The following is a 22,648-nucleotide window of genomic DNA, read 5'->3' on the forward strand; positions in this document are numbered from 1 at the left end:
GGAATCAATGGATTTGAATTAAGGCTAAAGGCGGTTTTATGAGAGATGGACTAGCAGCAGATACTTTATATGTGCTATTAGCCATATATTGATGGCGCTCTATTACCGTAGTAGGTATTAAAATCTCAGATAAGTAGATACCACCAATTTGCTACTCTGAGAATACACTTTAAAAACTGTGTGGTTTGACCTGGAAAAACTGTTACCAAAAATTTGATTCTTTGTTTAAAATTGAGTATTAAAATACTTTTTATAGTTAACTTATAACAGTTATAATAAGAAAATTTCCAGTAAAAATGAATGAAATAGTGTGGTTGGATTAAATGAGAATTCATTTTAAGATTATAACTATATTTAATACATAAACCATATCATAAATGCATCATTTGGATTTTATTTGCCAAGCACACTATATTAAGATCTACGTAAGTATACCAAGGCTCTGCTAGAAACTTCTGGTATAAGAGTCCATTTAACACTCATGATGATACGAGTATTTTCTGAATTTGTTCAAAGGTCAATATACCCTAAAACATCATTTTGGAAATTCAGAACTGTCTATTTGTTCATGATGAGTAAAAATCACATACTGCATGTGTTTCTTTGTTCCTTTAATATTTAATCATATATTTTAGAATACTTGTATAGAGAGAGAGCAATTGTTTTCCATATGTCCCGCCTGGCAAAATGAAAAATACATTTTGTATTTAATAAGACATATGTTTTATAAATTAATAGACAAACATGACTTTGCGAGATTTTACATAAACGATAGGAAAAACCGTAAGTTGCAAGATGTCACAGCAGAAAACTAAATTGCATGTAGAGACTATTTTTAGAAATTTGAATTAAGTTAGAAAATATAGTACTTTTTATTATGATTCTTTACAGCCTAATTTTTTTGCAACAAAGTGTATTTGCCAACATTAGGTTTTGATTATTAAAGAATGTGAATAAACTTAGCAAAGTGAATTTTAATACTGCCAATCTTGAGGACAAGAGAATCTTCAGAATTAAGACACAGGTGCTATTTGCAATGTCTGCAGACAGTTGAAATAGTCAGCATATTATTCAAAGCTCTACAAAGGTTAGTCAACAAAGCTATTAAAAAATGCTATTTTCAGACCAGTAAAATATTCTCCTAAAATTTTCATTTTTATTTATTTCTCTTTTCTCAGCCCTAAAGATTATTTTAAATGTGATGTGACATTATCAGGAGATACTGTTAAAAGTATACAATTATACAATGTACTAAATAAAGAGGAACTTAAAATAATACATGACAGTGAAATTTCTCCAATCAAAACATATTTTAAATTAGATCTCCAAAACAGAGTTAAATTCAAATTCTGTTAGATGTACTTTCATCAGATAACAAATTCCTCCTGGATGAATACTATTTAACTATACTAACTATATCTGGTTACTCATTGGAATAAAAATAATTTATTTCTAAGATGTGTCTTTTCATTAAACACTATATGCTGTTAATCAAATGTTAACTCAGTATGTAGACCACATATGCATAAAAACATTACATATACATAATTATACACACACAGTTAAGTATGTGAGGGTCCCAAGACGTGATACATAAGGGAGCTATAACTACATTTTTGAGATCTTAAAATATGTTGCCAAGGTCTAGAATCATAATCAGAAAATTGTTGGCCCTCCCTGGGGTTTTCATAGTGTAAATACATTGTTTCCACATGTTTGGCCCAAACATTTTTCATACCTACTTGATTCTTTATTAAGATTGATAAAATGCAATGCAATAAAATTGCTTGAGCTCAGGAGTTTGAGGCCAGCCTGAGCAAGAGCAAGTCCCTGTCGCTAAAAAGTAGCTGGGCATTGTGGCAGGTACCTATAGTCCCAGCTACTCAGGAGGCTGAGGTAACAGGATCACTTGACTCATGGGAGTTTGAGGTTGCTGTGAGTTATGATGCTACAGTACTCTACTGAGGGCAACAGAGATTCTGTCTCAAGAAAAAAAAAAAGTCAAATTTTAACAGATATGTAACAGTAATGTTTCAAATAAAACTGTTAACAATGGGACCTTAAAAATCAGCAAAAGTATTTTAACATTAATGCGTTGTTAAAACAATTTGGTATCAGTAATGTTTCAAATAAAACTGTTAACAATGGGACCTTAAAAATCAGCAAAAGTATTTTAACATTAATGCGTTGTTAAAACAATTTGGTATCTAAAGAGCTTAAAATGCTACAGTTATTGTAGTAATTAAATTTCAGTTATCCAGTGTCGTCTGAGTCTTTGAAGTCAGATACTTTAAAGATGAAATTGTTAAATGGGAACACAGAGAGGCATGATTCTTGACAATCCCGCATGCGTGAAAAGACTCAAAAGACTTTGCTGTCCTGGTGTTGAATCTGGGTTCCCGCAGGAGTTCTCTGTGGATCTGCCAGCGTACACGTATGTGATTAGGTTCCTTTTTCTAAACCAAATGCTTTTTTCTGAATATCGCATATTATTTTCATTTGTTGGCATAACTTAGAGCTCTGTAATGTTTACGAAACATGCCGAATACATTTTAATGATGTGAAAACTAAAACTGTAGATGGTTCTATGGCCAACGTGTACATTTTTAGCTGTGTGCCTAAAGTAAATAAAGTATGTGAGTTTTCTGAATCTTTTCTTCTGTCTTCTAAGAAAAAAAAAGGGGGGGGAACTGATTAAAAATGACAGTCATGGAACACTATATAACATTTATTTTCTATCTTATTTCCATCTGATTACCAAAGCCAGGAATGTGTGCAAAATGTTAGCAGCGCAGGACTTTTCCCCACTGCATTAAACACGTATTTTAGTTGCTTTCTGACACATCTGCCAGTGTTTGGCTCACATCTCCTGCCAGGGCATAGGAATTTGCTCCCCAAATCAAGGAGACTTGCCACACTATTTCCCCTTTCTCCTGAAAACTGAAGTAAACAAACACGCTACTAATTTGTATGCATGCACGATAGCCCCCTGCTGGACCACAACGGGTTCTGCAAATGCATATTCCTCTCTGCGTGGCCCATTGAGCCATTTTGAAGTAACGCTTCTTGCCCGTATGTGTATGGATGTGCATTTGACCACATGTACAAAGTCATTTCCACTAAATCAGAAAAATGCAAAACTTATCACCACTCTAAAATGCTTTTCTTCTTCAAAGAAAAAATTAGTATCATCACTACCCCTGGAGGTGTGTCAATTATTTTGATAATTAGAAATCTTCAGCTTTGAGAGCAACCTACATGTTTTTCAAGGAATTCATAGAACAGTGTCTTACTCTCCACACAGTTACTATTCTATGCCTGTTTCCCCCTGATCTGTAGTATTTTTCCTTTTATTCTCTACCTGAACATCAGAAAGTCAAATTTTTCCCTTGCCTATACTTTTAGTGCAAACATGCTCAGTTTCAGGGAAAATTGAGATTTTAGTAATCTCAAATATCTAAGACATGTATGTAATTGGGCATCTTGTAGGTAATAGTTATCTCCAAAATTTCAATTCTTGGCTAAACTTTCCCTTTCAAAGGTTAATCTGAGTGAGACGTGCCAAATTTTAAAAACTGTCCAAACTATAATGAAAAAGACCATTATTAGCTTTTTCATGAGGAAGGGACTAGTTCAGAAACTTAGTGGTTAGTGGGTTGTAAAATTACATAAATTTGAAAACAGCAAATCATTCTCATAGATAGTATTTTCTTACATAGTTACTGCTTATGAAAAAAATATTGCAATGAGATTTGCATACAGAAATACAGGAGTGGACATGATGTATTTCTGGAAAAGATCAAATGGTATGCCAGGAACTTCACATTTGGTGGATTGTTAGAATATAGGCTATGAAGGTTTTACACCTGTGCATTACAGCATAGAGAAAAACAGTTACACCTGAGGTCATTTTTATTTATAAAATGAGAAATCATTCATTGAATTTACTTAAAAATATTTTCAACCATCTCTATCAACTGAGATCAAAAAGAATAAGTGATAGAACAATGTTCTATCTTGAGGGATTAGCAAGCATGTCTGTTCATTTATAGGAGTATTCATATATTTATTTGTCTGAATTATTATACATGTGGTCAAAATAATGGAACAATGAAAGGTTTTTGTTTGGAGTAAATGAGAATTTTTAAGGGCTCTCTACTTTTTATTTTTGTCAGCAGATTACTTTATAATGCTGGGTCTGGCTTTTTAAAAAATGGTCATTTTATTTAACGTGTTAGTTTTTCTTCTGCTTTTGTCACTGTGAGTGAGGTGCTCAGTTAGGGGTAACATAGCACCCTGGCAATTAGTGGCCGCACCTTTGTGGTGACAGCAGATTTGAGGACAAACTGTGGCAGTTAAGCCCAAAGCAAAGTCCTAGAGGAATGACTTTACCCAGTCCACAGACAGTACAGACACATGAGGTTCTATCTTCATATTTTATTTAAGCATGTTGTGAGTTATTCAAATGTGACAAAGTATAACAAGTCGAACAAGTCCCAAGAGTTAAATCAGTAAGGACATAGAAAAGAGAACTAAAAAGGCCAAAGAAAACTCCGAATTGTAAATCACTAATCACCTTTCTAGGTGGTCAAGAAGGCAAACCTTTCAAAAAGAAAAGGCAGGCTCGGCGCCTGTGGCTCAAGCGGCTAAGGCGCCAGCCACATACACCTAAGGTGGCGGGTTCGAATCCCCAGCCCGGGCCCGCCAAACAACAATGATGGCTGCAACCAAAAAATGGCCAGGCGTTGTGGCGGGCGCCTGTGGTCCCAGCTACTTGGGAGGCTGAGGCAGGAGACTCGCTTGAGCCCAGGAGTTGGAGGTTGCTGTGAGCATGATGCCATAGCACTCTACCCAGGGGGACAGCTTGAGGCTTCGTCTCAAAAAAAAAAAAAAAAAAAGGCAAAGAAGCAAAAGTAAACTAGTCATTGATGCTAAGAGTTTAAAAGCCACGGCCAAAGTAAGCCATCGCCTTAAACAGTAAAGTATACACTCATCATTAGCTCACAAACTAAAAACAAAAGAATAGCTCAAGGATAGCCGAAGGATTATGCATACTGGTAAGGGGTTGATGTCCATTTTTCCAGAGATTTATTTCTAAGTTGCTTCAGAGAGCCTGAAGAAACAGAAAGCTTGCAAAGCTATTCGAGAGCTACACATAATTTTCATTTCTGATCATGTTATGTTTGGGTTTTCATCATTTTTAAGCCACATGTAGGTAACTGAATCATGTGCCTATAAATGATTACAGATGATTTTTAAATTATTTTACATTTCCTCATTTTATGATGGAGTCATATCAAATTAATGCTACTTGTTATTTGAGAAATTTTTTTAAAAGTCCTTTTTTCTGTAGATAGGATTTCCTTTGCTATATACTTTTCCAAATAAGCATATACAGATATTAAAATTGACTAATATTTTCTTTCTTGTAACTGTTTTATAAGATTTCCCATGAAGTAGTTAATTCCATTAAGAATTTGGCTCTTGGCCACCCTCCTCGCACAGGACAAACTAAAAGAGCCTTTGGGGCCCTGAATTTTCACACAGTACTTCCAGTATGTAACTGAATGCAATATACGTAGAAAGACTGGGTAGCTAACTCATTGGTTTGTTAGGACTGAGGGTTTGGAAAAGCTACTACTCCTGAAATGACCACTAAGATAAAATTTCGATAACCTATACATGTATGTAGTCAAATATTCAGGTTTGTAAGATGCCATGATATTTTAGAAGATCCGTTTTAAAAGTATCTCTTTCTGCTAGAAGAAAAAACATAATCAATTCCTCAAAATTCTCCCTGACTAGCTTAAACTAGACATTCTAAAGAAATAGCTATCTAATCTTCTCTTCATCCTCTTTTATTAAGACAGATATTTCCACATGTCAAAACCTATAAAACACACACATGTTGATCTTGGATGAACACACACACACCTATGATGGCTCTTAGTGTACTTAACTGCTCTAAGACTTTTGGGCAGAAATTTTTTAAAAACCCATAAAATCAAAAGAAAATAAAATTTGCTAAGAACTCCCACCACAATCACTGCCACAAAACCACCAGTGTAAATATCATAAATTGCCATAGAAGGATTCAACACAGGCAGATGAAAACAACCCAAATAAAGAATTTAACACGTGCTTACAATTTCTCAGAATTACACAGAAATGTATAATTTCTCTAATGCTTTATCCGATGTTTTTTATTTCTACAAAATATTCTAAATAATATGAAACAGCATTTATCTATGGAAAAAAAAAATCTCTCAGGATATGTTAAAGATAAAAGGGTTCCCCGTTTAAAAATACCAACAGAAAAAACTGAAATCCATCTCTGGATAATTAAAAAAATATATTAAATCCATACAAATTCCATTTGCTTACATAAGGTGCTTTACATACCTAATAATATTATATTTGTTATAATGCTATTTGGCCTACTAACATCACTTTCCAAATCTTTCACCAAAACAGAAATATCATTATTTTTTAAAAGGAAAAGAAAACAAATTCTAAGTAGAATGTATAAAACATCTCCTAAGTTTAAGACAAGATGACTGCTTTTGGCAAATTTCGGAATTTTACCTGAAAAAGGAGATCACAAACTAATACCTATATTTTATAGATAAGGAAGGTGAAGTAGGTTAAGTATTCAAGTGACAAGGTGGAGCTCCACAAGGAGAGTGGGCACTAATGGCAACGTCATTTCAGATCAATCTCTAGAATTTTACTGGCCTATATTTCACTGTTTGTTGCATCGAGACTAATTAATATTTGACATCCATTCCAAGATGAATCTCCGTTAGGTATCTTCAAATCGTGTACAATTTAATATGTTTCTTTAAAAAATGAGCAAAAAAATTACAGTTAGAAAAAAGTCTTAAATAAGTTTGGTCTATAGTACCTAATAATGTTATTTATATTTCCTACTGGGCTAAAATCTGTAAAAAAATTGGAGGGTGAAATTCTATTAAGCATATGGAATAACTATACCTAAAAATTCTATTAAGCATATGGAATAACTATATCTAACTGGTTTGTATGGAAGATATATATGGAATACTGAAACATCAAAAAAATACAAATATTGAGTGTAAATGTCATTACCATTCAAAGAACAAATACTTAAACAATTTAACAGAGTGATAAAATCAGCATGGTATCCATAGAATTATTAATCATTCCCAGAGAAGAAAAATTTCTTCAAATATAATACATGGTGAATGACACTAATTCAAAATATAAATTTAAGCCTTACTTATTCAACACAAACCTTCCTTTAAGTTAATGTCTATTGCAAGTGCACGTGTACAAATAAGTGCATATGTTAAACTTTAAATATTGCAAATAAATTATCACTTCCGAAGTGCACAATGTAATATCAGAGAATAGTTGGGAGTCACCATAAGGGTTAAGACAATCATTTTCTTCTGCATACTAGTACTATTCTAAGCCGATAGTGTGTTTAAATCCACACCAATGAAATCAATACAGCAGTGTTCTATTCAAGGTGAGACCAAATAAACCTGTCTGAAGCTTTGAGAAATAGGCTTTGTAGTATACTCTGAGTGCTAAATGCCTTTCAGTCCAGAAATCTGTCATTAAATAATCATTAGCCATCATTCACTCTTCCTAAAAAGCTTAACATCTAAACTTGTTCAGTGTCCACTAAAGCATTAGTATAAACTACCAAGTAAGTACTCATTAGCACTTAGAGATGTTTTGACCACTCTGTTTAGCCATCCATCATCTTTTCTAAAAATTCCAAGATATTAACACATATTTACCACTGGATTATAGTACAATGGATACAAGTGATTTGTAAAAAGGATGATCAGTCTCGTCTGGGTAACACAACACAACCTCACAGAGCTACAGTCAACTCCTTCCTGCCTGATCCATCCAATTCAATGTCTTTCCTACCATTCGGCATCACACATGTATTATTCAGTATTGCATATAAGTCAAATAAAGTTAATCATGGTGGAGAATTCCTCAGAAGGTAATCTTGGCTTTGATCCTGAGTGTATTATAAAATAAGGCTTCCTGTGTCAATGCTGTTCACATCTCATCTCAGTTCCTGAATATCTACTGTAATGGATCCTACATTGTTTTAAATATCATACAGTAGAGAAAATTAAGATATATTTATTTTTTATTACCCCAAAACCTAAATAAATAAAATAGAATGGTCTTTATTTTGTAATGTTATTGGACTATATGCATCATTTTGTTGAGTAAGGTAACTCTCCCTGGATTTATAACAAGTTAATTTTTGTATGCTACTATACTAATCCTCTCAATCTCAAGTTAATATTAATGAAAATGTCATTTATACAGGATAATAATCTGTTCTCCATTTTTAAAAGCTCAAATAAAAATATATGGCCAGATACTTATGATCGCATCTAGAGTTTTATAACTCATCACTTTCAATTTATTTAATATAGATTTCAACTTAAATGAGAGTCATGACATTATGTGAGCATTTTATTTAACTAGGTGACACATGGTATTTTCCCAGGAGTATTTAGATAACTAAACACAAAATAAAATACATATTATATACATATATATAATACATATTATATAAATGTAGACTGTAATATTTTAAAATATTTCTGGTATTTTAATTATCAGTCCATTTGATCTATGACTCTGTCATTTTTCTCAAGACCCTAACATAAAGTTTCAACTGTTAATATAGAAATAAGTAAAATATTACTTACTTTGGTAAATATAACATCATACCATTACGTTTCAATTTATAAAACATTTTAAGCCTCAGAAATTATAGAAGGCAATATAAAACTAAATCTTATCACAGATCACTCTTAATGGTTGGTAAAGTCATCTTTTACATGCAGGATACAAATGGAGATTTTTTTAGAGCTCTTGCAATATAGTACAGGATATAAAATGGCCATCTGTTTTCACTTGTTAATGTATATTAGTAGGTATACAGAAGGAGTCAAATAATTAACAAAAAACAGAATACCAATCTAGTCATCATGAAAAGGAGAAATTTCTTTGGAAAAATTCAAGAAAAATAGTAAAACAAAAACTCATCTGCTTATATAAGAATAACACGCAAATAACAAGAGAAAAGAGAAATATCCAAAGTTAGTGTGAATATTATAAGTTAGTCACTTTCCTAAAGAGCCCCAAATCCCAAACGTTTTGAAAAATGTATTTTTTCAATAAACATATAATGTTTTACAATTATAATAGTCAGAAAATATAATGCTTTTTCAAAAATATACAATATACAAAACTATACTGTCCAACTTGATTCTGCTCTTGCCCTCCTTATAGAGAAAAACTCCTTCAGAAACTCAGTAAATTCTCATTTTTTCGTCTATAAAACAGTGATGGCAAAGTGCTTTCCATCCTTTCAAATTCTGTAGCAAAACTCTGTTACTGACTAGGGAATCAATATTTATACCATTTTCCCTAAATCTGAACAGTTTGCTTCTCTGTCATTACAATTGTTTAATTAATTTTTTAAAAATTGATTCAGTATGCCTACAATTAAATTTAGTCTTTTTCTTAAAAGTAAACATAAAAAAGGAATCCTATTTGCCCTAACAATACAAATTGTTTTGTATATACTAAACAACTATGTTATGAAAAGAAACAAAACGTTGTTTTCAAAATTCATGCCTTTAAAGATATGTTAGATTAACTGTTAATACAAAAACATGATCAATAAAAACAATTCATTCTTGACTCTCAAATCGCACTGGGCATAGGTGAAACTTCAATAAAGCTGGTACTCTCCTGGATTTTACATTTTGAAGCATGATTACTATTTTATTGAAAGTATATAGGAGTAACACACTATTTTAAATTATAGTCATTTTGGAACTAAGTTGCAACTTATCCTGATTCTTTATGAATAGACTAGGCTTTTATTGGAAATCAATTGGAAGGCAGGTAAAATTAGATAGCCATGGTTACCAGAATATCAATAAGAGATACAGTAATATCCAATTCCAAGTCTTATGCTAAAATAAAAAGAAAGTAAAAGGTACTAAAATAGGCACTATCAGTATACAAATGTTTAAGATGCAGACTACATATTCAATGTCATTATATATAACCTGAAATACATAATAAAAATACATTTTCATTATCATGATTTCCTGATCACAATTATTATTTTGTGTTTTTCTCATGATCACAATTATTATCAAAACTGGGTTTTATTTTATATTTTTCACCTGCAGGTTCTAAAAACTTTACACTAAAATGTAAGGTCATAAAATAGTCAATTTAAGCTTTACAATATTTCAAATGTTTCTTTAATACAGGCAATGATGTGTAAGTGAGAAAATTTTGAAGCTTCTAGTCTGAACTGAAGAGTTAATTGTATAAAACTAAGATAAATAAAAAGGGGATAGTTCTTAATAAAAATATTAAATACCACTGACACTCGGTTAATCCGAAAAGCTGAAATTACAGGATATTATTGCTTATGAAATACCTTCAAAATATATCACACGGTAAATTACAAATTTACATCGGTAAGTTATTAAAGCATTGTCAAGATCAAAATCTTTACATTAAAAATTAAAGCATGCATATTTCCAAGATAAATACATAATAGCTGGTAAGGGTAAAGTGCTTCTGAAAATTATTTTAGCTTTGCTTCCAGCCTTTTCTTTTTAATTCGTATTTATATGCAAATTTTATTCTACTTTCTATTCAACTAGATATATACTACTTAGGCTTATTTGGGAAAAGGTGCAGCTGTGAAATTTTATGGAATAAACTTACGTACATTAATAATTCACCTCATTTACCCCTTAAACGTCAATTCAGAAGAAGAAATGCACATTTCTGTAAAGTACAATAATCACAGAAATATTTTTTGTGGACAAGTATTGAAAGAGTCCAACAGACTAATTGTTATTGGAATGTAATAGTTACATTACACCCGAGGCTATTAAGCATGCATTCCTTATCCTAATTACGTGTTAAAAATGGCAGGATTTAATTTTCATAAGAGGGACCAATCAATATTATGATCCTTATTTTTCTTCAAATATTTTTCAAACCCCCTAAATCTGAACACCCTGCCCATTCCTAAAGTGACAAATACAGAAAATCAGTAAGTTCTTGAAATATGCTACCAACAGTCTTGTTCAGAAATGAAAGGCCAATACTGTATTAAAGAAAAAAAATGAAACCACAAGTAAGTAACAGAATTATAGCAGGCCGTACGGTACTGAGGAAGCTCAATACTCCACGGCTCTGCTGCTGGAACAACTCCAGGGAGAGTTAACCTGGTGTGATAGAAGACTTGACAAAGCAATTCTGACTGTGCAGCAATGCTAAGTTGTGGACTAATACAGGAACAGGAGGCCCAATCGCTGTCTTTCACCAGGCACCATTTACACATGGCTTTATCAATAGCCTTAGTGCTGAATACAGAACACACTCTATTTGGCTTTCAGTCAATTAAGCTTTAAGCTGTCAGCAAACAAGACTTTTAAGTTAATTTTGAATCACCACGAATCAAGTTGAAGGTTGTGAAAGGGCGGCTCACATGCCGGCATGAAAAAAGGCAGTTTAATTGCCTCTGAATAGCTATTATATGCTGCAATTGGCCTATTGAATCTTAGATGATCTATTTATTTATCAAAGTGCAACCATCAGAGATCAGAAAAACGGTGAATAATGTAAACTGTACTTTCACTGTTTCTCCTAAGAAACTGAAGTATTTGCAAAAGTGTAAAGCATTTCCTATTTTTGAAGTGGATTTAATTTTTTTAACATAAAAAACTTGTGAAATGGAAAGTTAGCAAAACAAAGTAGTCAGCACAGACATGGAGGGGCTGTATGAGTAGGGAAACAAAGATATACTTTTCAAAAAAAAATACATTTGTATCAGATAATATTTTTATGTATTAGTTACTATAAAATCAATAATTTAAGAGAGTAAACTCCTTTATAAATATTCACATTATAAATATTCATCAAGGAGACACAGAAAAAGAATTATAAAACTTAATCAGAGATTTTGAAAACATCTTAATTTTAGAATTCCTTAAGATTACCTGTGCCATTAACACATAAAGGGGAGGAACGCAAAACACATCATTTTAATACATTTTTTAACTAAGATGAAAGATTTTTCACAGAAACAGCATAGTCAAATTAAGAGGGTTATTATCCTCCTAGTACTGCTTCATTATCTATTCTTAAGAACGACTGTGGCTAGCCACATCTTAAGCAGTAGTTTTTCCTGAAATTATTTTTTTCAATTGCATGTGATCTGGCGTATTATTATGGGGTTACTCACGGGGGCTGGATGTGTATATTGATTTTTTTATTAGAAGAGGGCACTGAAGCATTAGTATTGGCAGGGAGAGGGAAGGCTCAGATTTTGTAAACCGATGTAAACATAGATCAAATTTGGGGGTGGTGAGACTGCCCCGTTTGGCTTTGGCTGGATAAGCTATGGTTCTCTGTATTTTTAAATGTTCGCCTGCAACAGTAACATACTGGACCACGTGCTCATGGTAACACACAGAAATCACACGGAGATTACTGGCTGTAAAGTATTAGTGGTTGTAAGAATCTGGACTGAATATGGGTTAATTTTGGTGTTCCCTCAAGAACAGTCACATATTCTTGGAAGGTGGGACTCATCATTCTGAATTTCCAGTCGGCAGAGGCAACAAGCTTGGGACTCAGTAGCGACAACCATCATTCCAGGAACTGCCCCATACTCAGGGGTGGAAATTCAATGAACGAGTATGGAAACCCTTTCTCCTTCCCTCTGCTCTCAGTACCATAAAATACTTTTCTTGCATTTATATTCACAAAATATCTTATAATCCTGACAACAATCGATACCACTAAACCATAAATATAAAGACGGTACAGTGGAGAATGTCCTGTGACTTCCAAGGGAAACACGGGGCAGGGGGCGGGGGGAGGGGAGCAGATTCGGCCTAAGAGCCCACCTGCCCGGGATAAAACAAAGTGGACCCCATGTGGGGAAGGACGCTGGTTCTGTTCTCATATCATTACTAAGGAGCACTACTGAAAGGCCTCTTTGTGCTCAAAGGTCACAAATGTTCAGTGCACACCTCCTACTGTATCCGTGTGCTTTGTGTGTTTACAAAGTGTCCCGACACTCACACAAACGTGCCCTCATTCAGAGCGGGAGGGAGGGTCTGAGAGGGAACGGGACAGATAGGGTCTCTGCCTTCCCCGCCTCACCTTCAGGGAGGGGAACACACAAATCTGAATTTTAACGTGTGATACTACCAAGAGACAAACAGGACGGTGACACAGAACATAAGGCAGAAACCTGTAGAGAGATGGAAAGTAAGGAATGGAGACAGTGGTCGGAGTCGCCTGAGTCTCACAGGCTGCACATGACGGGGTCAGACACCATCCCAGGCAGACTGGCACGAAGCCAGTGCTCTGCTACTTTGAAGAAATAATAAAAATTGAGTATAATAAACTGTGTCCTCAAAGATCTCACAGCGAGCTAGGAAAGGAAAAATTAATTAACAATTAAAAGCCAGGGAAGAAAGCGATACTTGTAATTAAGCAAGGGTGACAACCGTAAGAAAGCCAAGGACATTCAGAGGAAGGAGGCCTCACAACATGGTGCCAGCTGAGACAGGCCCCCAAACCCACTCAGATTCGACAAGAAGAAATGGGTCCACCTAAAGGATAAGAAACTCCAGCAGCAGACTTCTGTCCTGGGCGCAGCCCGCTGTGCTCCCCCTCGCGGCCTCCCTCTCATTCCTCCTTTGCTCTATTCTTCTCCCATGACACATACCACCTTCTAACGGATTATAAAAAAAAAATTAACTTACTATGTTTACTGCCCCCTACTCTCTTCTCCCTGCTAGAAGGTACTATTTGATGATAGGGATTGAGATTTCTGTCATTTTGTTGCTCAAGGGCCTAGCACAATGCCTGATGCGTAGATGCATAAACTAACTTGTTGAATTAATGAATGAAGCCCAGAAGCAGAACAGCTCCCATCACACATGGGAAACAGGAACCAGTTTCCTTTGGCCGAGAGGTCACAAACGCAGTAAGTGGGAACTAAGGCTAGAACGTGAAGTAGTCTTAGAATGCAGAGGTCTTCTGCTAGTTATTTTAAAATATACAATACATTATCATTAGCTGTAGTTACCTGCTGTGCTACTGAATGCTAGAATTCATTCCTTTTAGCTGCACTTTGTACCCACTAAGGAACTCTTTGTCTATTCATCTCTTGATGAGCATTTGAGATGATTCTGTATCTTGGCTGCTGTGGATGGTGCTATGATCAACAGGAGCATGAAAACGAAAAACAAAAAAAGAACATGGAGGTCCTGAAAACCTGGCTAACGCGATTAAAAGATGCTCTAAAAGCAAAGGTAAACCAGTGAGCCGTTTTGTACCCTAAGGTGAAGTGAGGCAGGAGACACGAGATTTGCGCTAGGAGCTGTGAGAGACGATGACCACTAAAGCCTCAACATAGGACGGCGGTGGAGAATCTGGACAAGAGAAATTGCCCAGCAATAAAAAGTTTGTGTTGTGTGTCTGTGGTTAACAGAGCTCAGAGCACAGAAGAGTGAGAAGAGTCGAACATAATTTGAAGGTTTCAAACCTGAGTGAATGGTGCCATTAATAAAAATAAGTTGTGCTTCAGCAGGACTGAGTTTAAAGGCCACTCCGGTAAAGAAGTCTAGTGAGCAGTTGAACACAACGGCGGGAGCTCGGCAGAGGGACAAGGTCTGGAGAGAGCAAGCTGGGAATGAATTATTCCTGGTCAGGGGACAGGCAATGCTGTGACGCTGGATGAACTGACTGAGGCAAAGAGACAGAAGAGGACTGAGCAGCAGAGGACGCTGGGAAAGCACATCCCGTGCCCAAGCAGGAGACAGACAGAAAGCCACAGAGAATGCAGAAGAGGAGGTTCCCTTTCCTGCTCTTCTCCAGTGACAAGCCTCTCTGCTGCTTTCAGGTCACACTGAAATGTGACCACTGTTGGGGCTGCCCTCTACGCTCCCACCCTGCTCAGGGCTACCCTGTGGCACTCATAGGCTTTCTGCCATCAGCCACTTAGATTCTAAGAGGATGGTTCAGGGTGTCCCCGGGGGCCGTGTGAGCACACACACACACACAGGCACACACAGGCACAGACAGATGTGTGTCCTCCTATGAGTGTAACAGTTCATGCTACCAAAATGCATACGCGTATTATGTATATGTGTGTACACACAATTTTATGCTCCCAATATGTTCCTGGTGAACCAAGAGTTCCACAGTTTAGGTGAAATACTGTATCAGAAACCCCTAGTTAGTACATTCCTTCCACTCCAGAATAAAAAGACAAGCAAGAAGCCCTACCTGGTGCCAGAAAGGAAGGTAATTCCTCTGGAATGATTTATTTGGAAGCTGCAGAAAATCTTAGGGCTAACGCTACCTGCAGAGTTTCCCTCTCATTCCCTGTAAGATGCTTAACATGTTCTCACAAGATCCTCTGTGCTGGCCTAACCTGGTAGAGAAGAAATTAGAAGGAATAAAGGCAGAAATTTCTACCATATTAAATAATTTCCTGTGTCTAGGTTCTAAAAGTAATTATTTAAGGGTGGAAAGGGGACCATAATAAAAAATTTTAGTGTATCTGTGGTCTCAGTTGATAATCTCTACTTCTCAAAAATGTACCAGGGTAGGGGTGTAGGAGAGGAAGATATTACAGATACTCTGGCTGCGAAGTATTGCTGCCTTTTTTCTCTGGAAATTTTAAGAAATACAGAAGGCTACTCAATGCTTTATTATGTGAAGTATCAATATAGGAAAATGTTAGCAATTCTAGGATAAACCTGGAAATATAGACTATAACAATAATTCTTTTTCTTAAGCAAAATGTGGATCATTTTTAATTAAATCAAAAAAGATTTTAAGAGCAGGTGCACTGATTCACACCTATAATACTACTGCTTTGGGAGGCCGAGGTGAAAGGACCATCTAAGGCTAGGAGTTCAAGACCAGCCTGTGCAACACAGTGAGACCCTATCTCTACAAAAAACAGAAAAACTAGCCAGGCATCATGGCACATGCATGTAGTCCTAGCTACTCAGGAGGCTGAGGAAAGAGGATTGTTTGAGCCCAGGAGATGGAGACTGCAGTATGATGATGTGACTGCACCCTAGGGAGGGTAACAGACTGAGGAGGGAGGGAGGGAGGAAGGAAGATTTGAGAAGTTACAGGATCTTTAACGCAACTGAAGCTGATTTCTTCCATATGCTATCTGGCACAGCACTCAGGAGTGTATCAGAGGACACTGACTATTCCACAGAGTTAGTCTTAGAAATTTTAGAAAATTGTCTGAGGCTGAGAAAGTCTTATTCTCCACCCCTCTAGTTTCCCGGACCAGATGTTCCCCAAGCGCTGCTGGCTTCCCAACCCACTCCTCACTTCAGGTGTCCCAGCGGTACAGCGTGACTTTTCTTATGGTGAGTCTAGGATACAACACTTTTCATGAGTAGCTCAGTCCTTTCTCTTCTCTTTGGGATACATTTCCTTACAAAGACCAGACAGATAGTCTGCTCTGCTCGCAGAGTGGTGAGTTTTACAGAAGCAGGTGCATAAGGGGAAAGGCAGTGGTTTTTTAGCAACAGCCTGTGATGAATGATTAATTTACGGTAAAATGTACTGGGGAAGAGCAAAGGGGAAAAAAAATTAGATATTTATCAAGAAAAGAAGGAAAGATACACCCTACTGGATATAAAGACTAATTATAAAGTTACCGTGAGTCAAACAGCATGGTATTGCTGCAGTAATAAATTCACAAATAGAATAAAACAAGGTAAAAAAATACCAAGAGTCCAGATATGAATAAAAATAAGATTGAAACGTTACACCATATACAAAAGCAAAGTCATGTGAATTAAGAACTTACATGTCTGCAGCAAAACTTCAAAACTTTAGAATAAAAATAGAGATGAGGGAACTGGGTACAGGGGTGTGCACTTGTAATCCCAGCTGCTCGAGAGTCTGAGGCATGGGGATTGCTTGAGCCAGAGATACTGGAGTATATAAATAGATATGAGTTTGCAAACATAACTGCCCAAACTCATATTCACTGATTTGAGTAGCGCTAAACTCTAGATCCGCAGTGTTCTGATCAAGGTTACACAATGGAATCTCAGGCAGAAGACCAGATTAGAAGGAATGAATGGTTAATAAGGAAGCATCAGGCTTGTCTGAGAAGATCAGAGAAAAGTAGACAGCTAACGGCTATGGTGGGGTAAGAGCAGATACGGCAATTTCAAAAGTTGGAAGATATGTTAGTCTGATTTAGAAGAAAAGAGCCATTAGGCTTAGAAACCTTAGAAAAGGCTCGGCGCCCATGGCTCAAGCGGCTAGAACGCCAGCCACATACACCTAAGGTGGCAAGTTCGAATCCCCAGCCCCGGCCCACCAAACAACAATGATGGCTGCAACCAAAAAATAGCCGGGCATTGTGGCGGGCGCCTGTGGTCCCAGCTACTTGGGAGGCTGAGGCAGGAGAGTCGCTGGAGCCCAGGAGTTGGAGGTTGCTGTGAGCACGATGCCATGGCACTTTGCCCAGGGGGATAGCTTGAGGCTCCGTCTCAAAAAAAAAAAAAAAAGAAACCTTAGAAAGGAAACATTTAATTATTTAGTAAAGAAGAAAACATTAAGATAGTCTTTTTTAAAAAGTTTGAAAATTCCACTGTTTTGGTTAGTCAACATTCTGTATACTTGTTACAATACCAACCACATCATGTCTATACACGCCAGTGTCTCTGTCTCTTAATACGGTATCTGGCGTAAACTAGACTCTCGATAAAAAAAAATGCAGGAAAAGAACAGCAAACATTCAACCATCGTCGCCTTTAAGATAAACTATCACAAAGTCTGGGTGTAAGTTAATCATGAGAAAAGTGAAATGGGCTAATGACTTAAAGAAAGCTCTACCAATAAAAAATAGAAGGTACTGAAACCTATTCCTGTTTGGATAGTATTTAGCGATTATTTATTCAATAGAAGTATTGTATCCTCATTATTGGTATAGAAAAAAATATTTTCATTATTGGGCTACTTGAACATCAAATAATTCAAGAATTTCCATTAAGAAAAACTTTTCTTATGTGAAAAGGGGGGAAAAATCTCAAAAGACCAGATTAGGTATTTAACTCCCAATTTCAAGATTCTTCCCTTGATGAAGCAATTTCACACTATAAAAATACTTTTTTAAAATGTGTTTCGTGTCTTTATGAATGCAATGTTAACCAAAAACGTACCAATGTTGAAGGAAGGGTTTTACATACATAATCTCCTTTTAATTATTTCAGGTTATCAGGCTTTTTAAACACAGCATAATAAAAATGTCACTCCAAGGAAATGCGAATTTTAATAGAACTTATAATTAAATAATTATTCAGACTCTTTTCAAAAAGATATTACCAAGCCAAATTTCTGATGTATTTGGGAAGTTAATCTAAAAGCTTTTAAGGTTTCTGATTTAAAATGCATATATGCAGTTTCTCAGAAGGAAAATTACATCTAATACTGAATTATGAATACATAAAAACGAGTTTGTCAAGTTTAAATTAGAAATTACCAACTTGTAATGTGAATCCTGATTTTAATATATCCACTAAATGTAATAGGGATAGAATGTGGATGGGAGTCAAAGAAAACCATATTTCTACTCCAAATGAAATACGCTGTTGGCAAACACAGACACATGATCTCTGAAAATATTCATCCACTTTACATAAGTTCTATGATAAATCTGCAGAAAAGAGATCCAAAAATATGAATAATATTCCATACACCTAGCTTTTCCTTTAAAAATATTGTAATATCAGTATTAATTAATGTTATAATAAGACAATACTCAAAATAACAAAGATGAAGTTTTATGCACAGAAATACTATAGAACATTGTAATTTTCATATGCAACCAATTTATTATTAAATATTAAAAAAGAAAATCTTTTGGTTAGCAAAGATCCCTCCTTGTAAACACCTGGTATAACTGCATAGGCTGGGACGCATCAGAGCAACTCATTCCATGCCCAAATACCCGTATATCCACACGAGAGGAAATACAAAGTAGACCCCAGGGGGATTCATTCTAAGACCCCTAGTGGGTGCTTAAAACCCCAGATAATACTGAACATTGTAGACACTGTGTTTTCTTCTATACATACATACCTATGATAAAGGGTAATTTATAAATTAGACACAGTAAGAGATTATAACAATAATGACAGAATAGAACAATTAAGAATATATTGTAAAAATTATGCAAATGTAGTTACACTCTCTTGAAATATCTTATTGTACTATACCACAGTTAACTGAAACCACTTTCAGATAAGGAGGAATTACTGTACCCAGAAAAATCACCTTAAAATTTACATCAATAGCATTACCCTTTTAAGCCTTTCTGGTTCTGCAACTCTCATTCTCTATTCCCACCTATGTGTGAATATTTTCCCTCCAGAAAATTGTTCACTTCTAGGAAGCAGCAACATTAGGACTTGTCAGGCTCTGTTTGTTTGAACTCTTACAAATTTTCTCTATGGTTGCAATAGGGGCTGTAGGTCTCTTTCTCTTACCACAAATGTTTAAAATTCAAAACAACAAATTAAAAGGTTAAGAAACCAAAATTATATTGTCTAAACCACATGTTAAAGTAATAATTTTGCCAGGTGTGGTGGCTCATGCCTGTAATCCTAGCACTCTGGGAAGCTGAGATGGGTAGATTGCTTGAGCTCAGGTATTCGAGACCAGCCTGAGCCAGAGCAAGACCCTGTCTCCAAAAATAGCCAGGCATTGTGGTGGGCACCTGTTGTCCCAGCTACAGGGGGCTGAGGCAAGAGAATCACTTGAGCCCAAGAGTTTGAGGTTGCTGTGAGCTATGATACCACAGCACTCTAGCAAGGGCGTCAAAGTGAGACTACGTCTAAATAAATAAATTAACTAATTTTATCTTAATTTACGATCTAATCTTTTTGTGACTGCCTGTGTAGGTTGGAATACAATAAACACCATGGATCCATAAGAAAGCTGCCTTCATATAAATGAAGATAAGAAAAAGTATAACAGAGAACATTGAGCTCCATAGAGACAGCACCGGGGCAAGTGAGAGCCGGACGGGCACTGGGCGACTCTGTGCCTCGCTGAGGAAAATAACTAAACACGGGCAAAGGAGATCCTAAGAAGCGGAGAGGCAGACTGTCATCATATGCATTCTTTGTGCAAACTTGTTGGGAGGAGCACAAGAAGAAGCACCCAGATGCTTCAGTCAACTTCTCAGAGTTTTCTAAGAAGTGCTCAGAGAGGTAGAAGACCATGTCTGCTAAAGAGAAAGGAAAATGTGAAGATACGGCAAAGGCGGACAAGGCCCGTTACTAAAGAGAAATGAAAACCTCTATCCCTCCTAAAGGGGAAACAAAAAAGAAGTTCAAGGATCCCAATGCACCCAACAGGCCTCCTTCGGCCTTTTTCTTGTTCTGTTCTGAGTATCACCCAGAAATCAAAGGAGAACATCCCGGCCTATCAATTGGTGATGTTGCAAAGAAGCTGGGAGAGATGTGGAATTACACTGCTGTAGATGACAAGCAGCCTTATGAAAAGAAGGCTGCAAAGCTGAAGGAAAAATACGAAAAGGATATTGCTGCAGACCGAGCTAAAGGAAAGCCTGATGCCGCGAAAAAGGGAGTCGTCAAGGCTGAAAAAAGCAAGAAAAAGAAGGAAGAGGAGGAAGGTGAGGAAGATGAAGAGGATGAAGATGAGGACGATGAAGATGAAGAAGATGATGATGAATAAGTTGGTTCTAGCGCAGTTTTTTTTTTCTTGTCTATAAAGCATTTAACCCCCCTGTACACAACTCACTCCTTTTAAAAAAAATTGAAATGTAAGGCTGTGTAAGATTTGTTTTTAAACTGTACAGTGTCTTTTTTTGTATAGTTAACACACTACCGAATGTGTCTTTAGATAGCCCTGTGCTGGCAGTATTTTCAATAGCCACTAACCTTGCCTGGTACAGTCTGGGGGTTGTAAATTGGCATGGAAATTTAAAGCAGGTTCTTGTTGGTGCACAGCACAAATTAGTTATATATGGGGATGGTAGTTTGTTCATCTTCAGTTGTCTCTGATGCAGCTTATAAGAAATAACTGTTGTTCTGTTAACTGAATACCACTCTGTAATTGCAAAAAAAAAAAATAAGTTGCAGCTGTTTTGTTGACATTCTGAATGCTTCTAAGTAAATACAATTTTTTTGTTTAAATAAAAGAAAAAGTATAACAATGAGGAAATACTGATTCTTAAAGCATTGAACATAAGCATCAGAAATTATGTATCTATTTTTCAAGAAATTAAAGTGACAGCCAACAATTATCAGTATCTTTTGCCTCATCATCACTACTCATTAAGAACTGCATCAGAAAACCAGAAAATGACAAGTACTGGTGAAGATGTGGAGAAATTAGAACCACTGTTCGCTGCTCATAGGAATGTGAAATGGTTCAGCTTCTGTAGGAAACAATGTGACAGCTCCTCAAAAAATTAAAGATAGAATTACCATAGATTCCAGCCATTCCAATCCTGAGCATATACATAAGAGAATTGAAAGTAGGGCCTTGACCAGGTATTTACATACCAATATTCACAGCAGCATTATTCCTAGTAACAAACAGGTAGAAGGAACCTAGATGCCTGTAGACAGATAAATTCATCAACAAAAATGTGGGCTATGCACACAGAATTATTCAGTCTTAAAAAGGAAGGAAATTCTGACACAAGCTCCAATATCAATGAATCTGAAAGCCACTACAGTAAGTGAAATAGGCCAGACACTTACTTGATTCTACTTAGATGAGGCATCTCCATCAATCAAACCCATAAAGAAAGCAAGCAGAATGGTGGTTCTGGACAGAGTGGGAGAACAGGCTGATACTGTTTAAAAGGTATAACGTTTCCGTTTGGGAAGACGAAAAAGTTCCAGAGAAGGATGGTGGGAATGGTTGCACAACAGTGTGTAGGTACTGAATACTCTGAAATACACACTTAAAAATGGTTAAAACGGTAAAATTTAACTTAAGTATATTTTACCACCATAAAAAAAGACTCTTTCATGGTTTTTGGAAAATGATGGAACACCCAAGTTTCAACAGCTGAACAGCTCAAAGAGGCAGGTGTTCATTTAATTCAAATCACTAATAAGGCTTTTTTGAGAAAGGAGACGGCCAACATCAAAATTCACCAATTTCTCTTCCTATGTCCAGAGGTAAGTGGATGACTTCATTACTTACAGCATCGGGTTAAAACTGAAAACTCTCACAGCAACAACATCGAATTCCAAAAAAATGAGAAACGGAAGGCAACAGGTTATTCTCTCCTGGTCTAAGGTATCTTGCAGTCTTCTAGCAGCACAAATGCATCACTGTCTCGGTCTTCAATGCCTCTTCCCTCTCCAGCATTCTAAGACAGCACAACTCTAAAGCTAAAGCCAAAAGCTAAAGCTCTGTAACCAAATTAAATGCTATAAAAATTCCTATGTGCATTAATCACTGTGTGTGTGTTGGGGGGGGGGTTTAAGAGAGAAAATATGAACAAAACACTGAAAGATAGGATGTGACCTAAAGG

The 22,648-nt window shown here is 36.0% G+C and overlaps 1 protein-coding gene and 1 pseudogene across 1 annotated transcript in view; one reads left to right on the forward strand and one right to left on the reverse strand.

Annotated features, from left to right (window-relative positions):
- Positions 1-22,648, reverse strand: part of WDR7 (WD repeat domain 7) — a 356,864-nt gene that overhangs the window by 145,348 nt on the left and 188,868 nt on the right. The window lies entirely within an intron of this gene.
- Positions 20,194-20,829, forward strand: LOC100961422 (annotated as a pseudogene).

The sequence above is a fragment of the Otolemur garnettii genome, unplaced genomic scaffold (genome assembly GCF_000181295.1).
Source record: "Otolemur garnettii isolate 467f Iridium unplaced genomic scaffold, OtoGar3 scaffold00027, whole genome shotgun sequence".
In the NCBI taxonomy this organism is placed as follows: Eukaryota; Metazoa; Chordata; class Mammalia; order Primates; family Galagidae; genus Otolemur; species Otolemur garnettii.